The 10,840-nt window shown below is 52.0% G+C and overlaps 1 long non-coding RNA gene and 1 other non-coding gene across 2 annotated transcripts; both read left to right on the forward strand.

The window, feature by feature from the left end:
• The first annotated feature begins 5,327 nt into the window (after window positions 1–5,327).
• On the forward strand, window positions 5,328–6,847 carry LOC106145923 (uncharacterized). The gene is made up of 2 exons (XR_010467822.1): window positions 5,328–5,790; window positions 6,093–6,847. It is a non-coding gene; the product is annotated as an uncharacterized LOC106145923 (transcript).
• A 1,779-nt stretch (window positions 6,848–8,626) lies between these two features.
• On the forward strand, window positions 8,627–10,333 carry LOC135576194 (uncharacterized). The gene is made up of 2 exons (XR_010467823.1): window positions 8,627–9,261; window positions 9,564–10,333. It is a non-coding gene; the product is annotated as an uncharacterized LOC135576194 (long non-coding RNA).
• Window positions 10,334–10,840: the final 507 nt, after the last annotated feature.

Genomic DNA, 10,840 nt, shown 5'->3' on the forward strand with positions numbered 1-10,840 from the left:
GGAAGCAAGCACCCCTGCTTACATGTGAGCAACTGTGAAGTTGCCAAAGGACACAATGGGAAGCCCAATGAGAGGGCAGGGGTGGCATGTCCTCTGGCGGGACAAGGCCCCAGAAACACTAATGGTGTTGTCATTGGTAGGGGACTGCTAGAGAGCCCGGAGAGTGGAGGAGGCCCATCAGGGGAACACGAGGGCCTCTCCAGAGCAGTAGGACAAGGAAGAGAATCAAAAGCATCAGTACTGACCACTTGGCTTGCAGAGGCAATGGCCAGAGAACATCAGAGAGACCTCGGAGGGTAGAGAAAAGGGGACAGGGCACATTGTCCCACTTGGGAGCCCTTTGGCATCCAGGTGAGGATGACAGAGCTGGGAGAAGCAGGGTTGTTCCTGCCAAATGGGGTTGCAAACAAGACTACATGAGAGCCCCAGCCCTATGTCCCCAGCCTGCACGTGAGCCTTCAGGCTCTTGGAACTCATCTTCCGCATGCATTGATGTACTTACTTCCTAGGAATCCTTGGGTGTCCCACTCCACCTTTGAAAAGGAGCCCTCAAGGGGCAGAGAATATGGTCAAACAAGGAAATGAAAAGACAGCTGTTCAGGAAACTAAAACACAGCCTGTATCATTGCATTTGGGATGAGCTTCTCAAAAAATTATGAGTTCCACAGAGGATTCCTCTGGGCCTGGGGCAATGCCAGACAAGTATAAAAACCACTACAGCTCTTCACTCCCTCATCTGGTTCTGTCTCCTTCTTCTCCCTCAGAAGGAAGTGAGTTGGAAGCTCTGTCCTGTACTGGGGCTTGGGGCTGCCACTCCTGGGATGGGAGTAGGGAGAAGGTCTGGTGTGGAGAGGGGCTGAGTCTGGGCGGTGTGGATTTGTGAGCTATGGGTTAGGGAGGAGGCTTTCTGGGCTGGGTTCTCTCTGCATGTTGCTTGGGGAGACAGGGAAGGAGACGGGCTGAGTCTGGGTTGTGGGGTCTCTTGGGCTCCTTGCTAGGAGAGAACTTTTCTGGGCATCGCTCTTTTTGACCGGTGCTTGGAGGGGCAGTGAAAGAGGAACTTCGATATCTGTGTAGTGCCCTCAGTTTCCCGTCTAGCCCATGCATTGGTCTATCATGGCTGGCAGACAGGTTGCTCCTCAGGCACCCGAATGTTTCTCCATTCCCTCTCTCTCAGGTGCACCACCAACCACAAGACATGTCCTGCTGCAACCCCTGCCTGCCCTGCCAGCCCTGTGGCCCCACCCCACTGGCCAACAGCTGCAATGAGCCCTGTTGCAGGCAATGCCAGAGCTCCACCGTTGTCATTGAGCCCTCCCCTGTGGTGGTGACCCTGCCCGGCCCCATCCTCAGCTCCTTCCCACAGAACACCGTTGTGGGCTCCTCCACCTCCGCTGCTGTTGGCAGCATCCTCAGCTGTAATGGAGTGCCCATCAACTCTGGGTGCTGTGACCTCTCCTGCTTCAGCAACCGCTACTGTGGCACAAGGTGCCTGCCTTGCTAAAGCTGCTGGTGACAGCTCCATGGAAGGACCCCCAGGAACCTAGAAGATGGCAATGGATTGAGCAAGGAGATCCTGGCCATCGTGTTCAGATGGACTGAACATCCTCAGCTCCACCTGCAAAGGAAGGCAGGAAGAGGCGTGCCTGAGTTCTCTGAAAACATGGCTCTTGTCTAACTTGTCTTTTTCTCACTCTCTTATTTCTCTCTCTTCCCCCTTGTCTTTTGCTCTCCTGGACTGTGAGCACCTGCTAAGCCTCATCTGAGGATAGATCTGCTGCCACTTTGCTTCTCAGGGGCAGGTGGGCAGATGCACAGTACGAAGTCTGCACAGAGCAAGGAGCAAAGACCTCCAGGTACTCCTGGTGCTCCCTGCACTGTGTCCCTCACTCATGGAACATCCTTCCCTTTTTATGCTCATTAAAGTTCTGCTGCATCCCAGCCTGAGCCTCTCTGTTGTCCTTCTCTGTCCAGATGCTCTCCCTGTATTCCAGAGTGAAAGGTGTCATTCTGGGGAGATCTTGCAATTACAAGGAGAGCTGTCAGCATTCTGGGAGCAAGGGGAGGGCGAGACATGGGGAGTGGGCTCCTTTCAAGACACTGTTCTTTGCAGCTGAGAATATGACTCTGACTCCTTCAGAACCAGCAGCACTCAGGGCCTGGTTTTCTGTATTCTTGCATGAAAAATTCTATTTCAACCTTCAAACACAACCTAGAGATGATGGGGAGCTCAATTACCATTCAAGTGATGAGTCCAGCTTTGCACCAACACTAATGGGGGTGGTGGCACTGGCAGCTGGTTCTGCCTCCAGCAGCACCAGGGAGCTCTCCCTAGCAGGTAGCTCTTGCTTCAGGAGTGCCTTGTGGCAAGTGGTGTGTTGATGGTGGTAGATGTGTGACAGGTTGCTGCTCTCATGCACTTGTGCTTCCCCCTGCCATCTCTCCTCACAAGACAATCTTTGCCCACAAGACATCTCCAGCCACTACGTCTCTCTCTCTCAGCTGAGGAGAGAGGTGGGCTATACCTTGCCCACCTCCCTTTATAACTTCCAGCTACAAGCCTGCACTGCTGCAGCATGGCAGCTCACCTTGCGTTCCCTTAGCCTTCCTCATAGGTCTTGCAGGAATCTTGTCTATCCCCAGTCAGGCTGCCAGCATTTTCTCCATACAGCTAAAAGACATGGAGTTACTAAGTGCAGATGATATTTGTTTCCTGGCAGCTCGCTCTCGGTCTCCCTAAGCATGTGTGTACAAAGCATACGTTAGAGTATTTGTGTTATCTACAAAAGGGATGTGTAGTGTCTTAATTCCCTTTCACACCTATTATTTCACAACGCATCTCCCATCCTTTGCCACACACCATCTGCAGCGTCCTCTGTCTCAAATGACAGTTTAAGATTTGCTGGAGTTTCAGCACTACCCTCTTCACACTCCAGTGCTGAGAATCCCATAGACCCAATGCCTCACTCCACCGCATCTGACACCTCTTCGTCACCAGACTCTGCCAGTCCACCAAGGCTGTTGGGAAACCAAGACCGTCTCACAGTCTTTGCTCAACGAGGTGTCCAGGGAGTTCCCAGGAAGGGGAAGCTGAAACTTCTCACCTCCTGTGCTATTATCTTCTTCCAGCTCTAAGCCACCTCCAAACCTCAGCTCAAGGTGCAGAGCAAAACACTATGTGGGCTGCCTGGGGTCCCACACCTCTGCCCCAGGGAGCCTTTCTACTCTCATGGCCTAGTTATTAGAGCACTTGTTCAGCCAGACTAAGGGAATGAAGGTGCCTCCAGTTCTCAGCCCCAGGATCCCCAGGGCCATGACCAGGCTTTCCAGCATTTGGAGCTGCCAACTGGTGCAACCAAGTCACATCCGACTTTTGAAAAATGTTCTTCATCATAAGAGCTCTGGACATCCTTGCATGCACACATACCCCATTGTAAAACTGCTGCCTGTTGCAGAACTCCAGGCCAGGCTGCTCAGGGGAAGTGCATGCCTACCACAGGCAGCTAGGAACCTGCTGACAGTTCCCAGAACTGGAACTGCAGTTCTCAGGCAGAATGAGACAAAGGTTGTGGAGAAGGAAACAACCCTCACAGTCATCTCCAGCAGGGCAAGAGGTACCTTGGTCAACATCTCTGACCACCCACTGTGCTGCCAGAGTCAGGACAGCATCTGCGTCAGAGCACCCTGCTGAGCAGTGCTGCTTTTCTCCTGCATGATGACACCAGTCCCGATTCTTCTCTCGTCTTCTCCACCCAGCAGTTGTCCAGACATTCAGCTGGACTTCCTTCTCCTCAGGTCTTTCTGCCCACGTGGTAAGTCTGTCTTTCTTAATTAAGAGAATGTCACTGGGCTGAAGCCACGTCTCATGACACTGATTTATACGGAGGAAGAGAAGGCAGTACACTTGAATGGTAGAAAGACAGTCAACAGGGTCTCACACAAAAACAGTTCTCTTCACCAAATAAGCAAAAAGGCCTGTCTGTTAGTGGCCATCCCCCAAGGGGATAGCTCCTCCCTTCTTGGCTTCTCCGTGCTTTTTCACATCATAACTACCAAGTTGTTGTCCCTAGCAGTAAGAGGGTTGCCATGGTGTCATGATTTAACCCAAGCTAGAAAATAACTAAGAGACCCGCTCACTCACTCCCCCTCTCCACCCCACAAATAGGGGAGAAAACTGAAAGGGAAGAAACAAACTTGGATTGAGATAAACACAGTTTAACAGAACACAAAAACTCTGATACACTACTAGCAAATATATATATACAATAGAAGTAAAATATAAAATAAAATATACTCAAGGCAATTCCTCTCAAAGTCCACCCGCACCGAGCAGCCAGTCTCAGGAAGCAGCACCCTGGTCCTGAGCAGCTCATCCCAGAGAGAGAAAAGAGGAAGAAGGCAGAAAGGCCCAGAGGCCTCTGCAGAATGGCAGAATGCAGTAAGTCTGGACTAAAGAAAGTTCCAAACAAAACTCCCCCCTGAACAGGTCTCTGTCCCTGCTCTGAACAAAGAGAGAGTGTGAGAAGAAAGAGAAACCAGAAGATCCTGACTCTCCTTAAATAGGAAGCATGAGGCTAAGGGGATGGAATGCTCTTATTGATCAGTCTGGATGTCAGTCAAGGTATGCTGCATCTGTGCCCACATTACTAGTCAGCTCACATCTGTGGGCAGAGCACTCTGACTGTCTTTAGCTCTCAGACCAGAACAATGACTGTGATAGCTACAAAAAATAGAATATTCTAAATGCATGAAGAAAATGATGTTGTTTTCAGTCACACCAGTGGACATGGAAAACTAAGAGCAAATGCCAGTGACTTCAACCACGGTTCTGTCTGTATAGAACAGCTGGCAAGCTTCATCACAGGTGTCTTCTCCTGTGATCAGTCCTTTGTACTGAGATGCACATTGCTAACCAAGTGGTCCCACTGACTGTAACCTTACATGTCCACAGAGCCATACCACCACCAACAATATCCAAAGGAAACATGAGTTGAGTTGCATCACTTTGCACCTCCAGTCCAGGCATTCATCAACCAGAGATGTCAACTATACTGTGTTAAAGACAATAACAAATGTTACCTGACAATTACTTGTTTTGACAGAGGAAATCCACACCTAGCTGTTTCACATGACCATTTTGTCAAAAAATGAAGGACGCCAAACTAAAGAGATCTACACGCTGCATTCCCTTCCCTTCCCTTCCCTTCCCTTCCCTTCCCTTCCCTTCCCTTCCCTTCCCTTCCCTTCCCTTCCCTTCCCTTCCCTTCCCTTCCCTTCCCTTCCCTTCCCTTCCCTTCCCTTCCCTTCCCTTCCCTTCCCTTCCCTTCCCTTCCCTTCCCTTCCCTTCCCTTCCCTTCAGCATCCAGGTGAGTATGACAGGGCTGGGAGCAACAGGGCCCTTCCCGCCAATGGGGCTGCAAACAAGACTATATGAATGTCCCAATCCTATGTCCCCAGCCTGCATGTGAGCCTTCAGACACTTGGAACTCATCTTTTGCATGCATTGATGTACTTATTTCCTACAAATCCTTAAGTCTCCCACTCCAGCTCTGAAAGAGCCCTCAAGGGGCAGAGAATATGGCCAAACAAGGAAATGAAAAGACAGCTGTTTAGGAAACTAAAACACAACCTATCATTAGGTGAGATGTTTTGCACTTGGGATGAGCTTCTCAGAAAATTATGAATTCCTCAAAGGCTTCTTCTGGGTCTGGGGCAACACAGGACCAGTATAAAAGCCATCGCAGCTCTTCACTGCCTCAACACCTTTGATCCCCTTCTTCTCCTTTGGAAGTAAGTGAGTTGGAAGCTCTGTCTTGTACTGGGGCTTGGGGCTGACACTCTTGGGATGGGAGGAGGGAGAAGGTCTGGTGTGGAGAGGGGCTGAGTCTGGGCTGAGTGGATTTGTGAGCTATGGGTTAGGTAGGAGCTTTTCTGGGCCTGGTTCTCTCTTTGCACGGTGCTTGGGGAAACAGGAAAAGAGGTATATGGATCTTCCTACACTGCTGTAACCTGCACACCTGGTAGGTACCTAGGGCTGCTTGTGGTGGGCAGGCAGGCTGCTCCTCACACACCCCAATGCTTGCCTCTCCCAGGTGCAGCTCCAGCCACAAGACATGTTCTGCTGCAACCCCTGCCTGCCCTGCCAGCCGTGCGGCCCAACCCCACTGGCCAACAGCTGCAATGAGCCCTGTTGCAGGCAGTGCCCGAGCTCCAATGTTGTCATTGAGCCCTCCCCCGTGGTGGTGACCCTGCCTGGTCCCATCCTCAGCTCCTTCTCACAGAACACCATTGTGGGCTCCTCCACCTCTGCTGCTGCTGGCAGAATCCTCAGCTGTAATGGAGTGCCCATCAACTCTGGGTGCTGTGACCTCTCCTGCTTCAGCAACCGCTACTGTGGCACGAGGTGCCTGCCCTGCTAAAACTGCCACAGGTGTCCACCCTGAACGATTCCCAGGAACCCAGAAGATGGTAACGGGCTGAACATGGAGATCCTGGCCGTTGCATTCAGAGGGACTCAGCATTCTCGGCTTTACCTGCAAAGGCAGGCATGAAGAGGTGTGCCTGGACTCTCTGAAAACATAGCCCTTGTCTAACTTGCTTTTTTCTCACTCTCATGTCTCTCTCTCTTCTCTGTCACTTGTTCTTCTCCCCTGTTAAACCTCATCCGTGGAAGGATCTGCTGCCCCATTCCATCTTGGAGGCAGTCAGGCAGACAGATGCCCTGTGCTAAGTCCACCCTGTCTAAGGGGCAAGGCCCCAGCTACTCTTGGTTTACCCTGCATCGTGACCCCCACTCAGGGGATGTCCTTTCCCTCTTTCAACTCATTAAAGTTCTTCTGCATTCTAACCTGGGACTCTCTGTTGTCCTTCTCCCTCCAGACAATTTCCGCGTTTGCCACATTTAAAGGTGTCACTCTGGGGACATCTTGCAGTTACAAGACAAACAGTCAGCATTCCAGGAGTAAGGGGAGGGTGAGACATGGGCAGCGGGCTCCTTTCAAGACACTGTCCCTTGCATCTGAGGAACATGTTTGTGACTCCTGCAGAGCCAGCAGCACTCAGGGCCTGGCTCTCTGCATGCCTGCACACATGGCCTCCTCAGCCTTTTGAGCAACATCTGTAGACTATGGGGAGCTCAATTACCATTCAAGTGATGAGTCCAACTCCCCAGCCACACTGATGGGGGTGGTGGCACTGGCAGCTGGTTCTGCATCCAGCAGCACCTGTGACCACTTCCGGGCTTGTGGCTCTTGCTTCGAGAGGGCCCTGTGGCAAGTGTGGTAGTGTTTGTTATTGTGGATGTGTCACAGGTTTCTCCTCACATGCCCTGTGCTCCTCCCTGCCATTTCTCCCCAGTGCGCCTCTGCCCACAAGACATCTCCAGCCACCATGTCTCTCTCCCTCAGCTGAGGAGAGAGGTGGGCTACTGCTTGCCCACCTCCCTTTGTGGCTTCCAGCTACAAGCCTGCACTGCTGCAGCACTGAAGCTCTCCTTGTGTTCTCTTAGCCTTCCTCACAGGTCTTGCAGGGATCTTGTCTATCCCCCGACTGGATGCCAGTATTTTCTCTATGCAGTTAAAAGATGTGGAGTTACTAAGTGCAGATGTGGTCTGTTTCCTGACAGCTCAGTCTGTCTATCTAGGCATGCTTATAGAAAGAGTACACAGGAGGATTTGTGTTATCTGCTAAAGAGATGTGTAGCATCTTGTTCTCTCTTTCATACTCACAAGCTGTCACCCATGCCTTGCCATGCACCATCTGCAGCCTCCACTGACACAAAAGCAGAGCTCCTGGATTTCCTGAAGTGTCAGGATTAACTCTCTGCTCTCCAGCACTGACAATTGACTGAACCACTGTGCTGCTCCACCCCATCAGACACCCGTGTGTCACCAGCCTCTACCAATCCCACCAAGGCTGTTGGGAAACCAGGACTGTCGCACACTCCTCACACAACAAGATGCTCAGGATGATCCCAGGAAGAAGGAGCTGAAGCTTGTCCTCTGTCCCAGGAGAGGCTGGTAGGGCAGTGGATGAAGATGAAGGACAATAGCTTAAAGTAGAGTACAACTAGGCCTCAGGTCTGCCAACGCAATGGCACAGACCTTCCCTCGCTTGACACTGGGAATCCCTGGGGCGGGCACATGGCCATATGTTGGCCATAGGACGTGACTGCGAGAAGGAAGATCTAAGCCACACAGCTGCCAAATGAGCTTGTTCTCTCTACAGAGAGGAAGTCCAGCATCATCTTGAATGTTATGACCAGTTACCCAGGCCCAGAATCTCAGAATCTTTGAGGCTGAAAGGTGCCTCTGGAGATGGTCACTTCTAATCCTCCTGTTCAGAGTAGGGTCAACATCAGTAGGTTAATGAAGACACTGTCCCGTGGGGCCCTGATTATTTCCAAGAACAGAGACCCCACAGCTGTCTGGACAAGGTGTCCTGGGATTGGCCACCACCACAGTAAAAAAGCTTTTCTTCATGCTTCAGTGGAAATTCTTTGCACTCTGCTCCAGTCCACACACAAGGGCACGTAAGGAAGCACAAATGCCCACAAATGAGTAACTGTGTACTCACTCTGTAGCACCCTGTGGCAGGCCAAGGCCCCAGAAACACTGTAGTGTTGACATTGGTAAGAGATTGCCAGAGAGAACACAGGAGACCAAATCGACACACGAAGGCCTCTGCAGAGAAGTAGGACAAGGAAGAGAATCAAAAGCAGTGGTGAGGACCACCTCACTGCAGAACCAATGTCCAGTGAGCACCGGAGAGACATTGGAGGGTGGGAGAAAGGGGACAGGTCACGTCGTCTCCCTCGGGGGCCCTTTGGCATCCAGGTGAGGATGACAGGGTCTAGGAGCAGCAGGGCCCTTCCTGCCATTGGGGCTGCAAACAAGACTACATGAGTGCCCAGGCCCTATGTCCCCAGCCTGCACATGAGCCTTCAGGCACTTGGAACTCATCTTCCGCATGCATTGATGTACTTATTTCCTAGGAATCCTTGGGTGGACCACTCCAGCTTTGAAAAAGAGCCCTCAAGGGGCAGAGAATATGGCCAAACAAGGAAATGAAAAGACAGCTGTTCAGGAAACTAAAACACAACCTATCATTAGGTGAGATGTTTTGCACTTGGGATGAGCTTCTCAGAAAATTATGAATTCCTCAAAGGCTTCTTCTGGGTCTGGGGCAACACAGGACCAGTATAAAAGCCATCGCAGCTCTTCACTCCCTCAACACCTTTGAACTCCTTCTTCTCCTTTGGAAGTAAGTGAGTTGGAAGCTCTGTCTTGTACTGGGGCTTGGGGCTGACACTCTTGGGATGGGAGGAGGGAGAAGGTCTGGTGTGGAGAGGGGCTGAGTCTGGGCTGAGTGGATTTGTGAGCTATGGGTTAGGTAGGAGCTTTTCTGGGCCGGGTTCTCTCTTTGCACGGTGCTTGGGGAAACAGGAAAAGAGGTATATGGATCTTCCTACACTGCTGTAACCTGCACACCTGGTAGGTACCTAGGGCTGCTTGTGGTGGGCAGGCAGGCTGCTCCTCACACACCCCAATGCTTGCCTCTCCCAGGTGCAGCTCCAGCCACAAGACATGTTCTGCTGCAACCCCTGCCTGCCCTGCCAGCCGTGCGGCCCAACCCCACTGGCCAACAGCTGCAATGAGCCCTGTTGCAGGCAGTGCCCGAGCTCCAATGTTGTCATTGAGCCCTCCCCCGTGGTGGTGACCCTGCCTGGTCCCATCCTCAGCTCCTTCTCACAGAACACCATTGTGGGCTCCTCCACCTCTGCTGCTGCTGGCAGAATCCTCAGCTGTAATGGAGTGCCCATCAACTCTGGGTGCTGTGACCTCTCCTGCTTCAGCAACCGCTACTGTGGCACGAGGTGCCTGCCCTGCTAAAACTGCCACAGGTGTCCACCCTGAACGATTCCCAGGAACCCAGAAGATGGTAACGGGCTGAACATGGAGATCCTGGCCGTTGCATTCAGAGGGACTCAGCATTCTCGGCTTTACCTGCAAAGGCAGGCATGAAGAGGTGTGCCTGGACTCTCTGAAAACATAGCCCTTGTCTAACTTGCTTTTTTCTCACTCTCATGTCTCTCTCTCTTCTCTGTCACTTGTTCTTCTCCCCTGGGCTGTGAGTACCTGTTAAACCTCATCCGTGGAAGGATCTGCTGCCCCATTCCATCTTGGAGGCAGTCAGGCAGACAGATGCCCTGTGCTAAGTCCACCCTGTCTAAGGGGCAAGGCCCCAGCTACTCTTGGTTTACCCTGCATCGTGACCCCCACTCAGGGGATGTCCTTTCCCTCTTTCAACTCATTAAAGTTCTTCTGCATTCTAACCTGGGACTCTCTGTTGTCCTTCTCCCTCCAGACAATTTCCGCGTTTGCCACATTTAAAGGTGTCACTCTGGGGACATCTTGCAGTTACAAGACAAACAGTCAGCATTCCAGGAGTAAGGGGAGGGTGAGACATGGGCAGCGGGCTCCTTTCAAGACACTGTCCCTTGCATCTGAGGAACATGTTTGTGACTCCTGCAGAGCCAGCAGCACTCAGGGCCTGGCTCTCTGCATGCCTGCACACATGGCCTCCTCAGCCTTTTGAGCAACATCTGTAGATGATGGGGAGCTCAATTACCATTCAAGTCATGAGTCCAGCTCCCCAGCCACACTGATGGGGGTGGTGGCACTGGCAGCTGGTTCAGCATCCAGCAGCACCTGTGACCACTTCCGGGCTTGTGGCTCTTGCTTCGAGAGGGCCCTGTGGCAAGTGTGGTAGTGTTTGTTATTGTGGATGTGTCACAGGTTTCTCCTCACATGCCCTGTGCTCCTCCCTGCCATTTCTCCCC

The sequence above is a fragment of the Columba livia genome, chromosome 23 (assembly GCF_036013475.1).
Source record: "Columba livia isolate bColLiv1 breed racing homer chromosome 23, bColLiv1.pat.W.v2, whole genome shotgun sequence".
Taxonomy (NCBI): Eukaryota; Metazoa; Chordata; class Aves; order Columbiformes; family Columbidae; genus Columba; species Columba livia.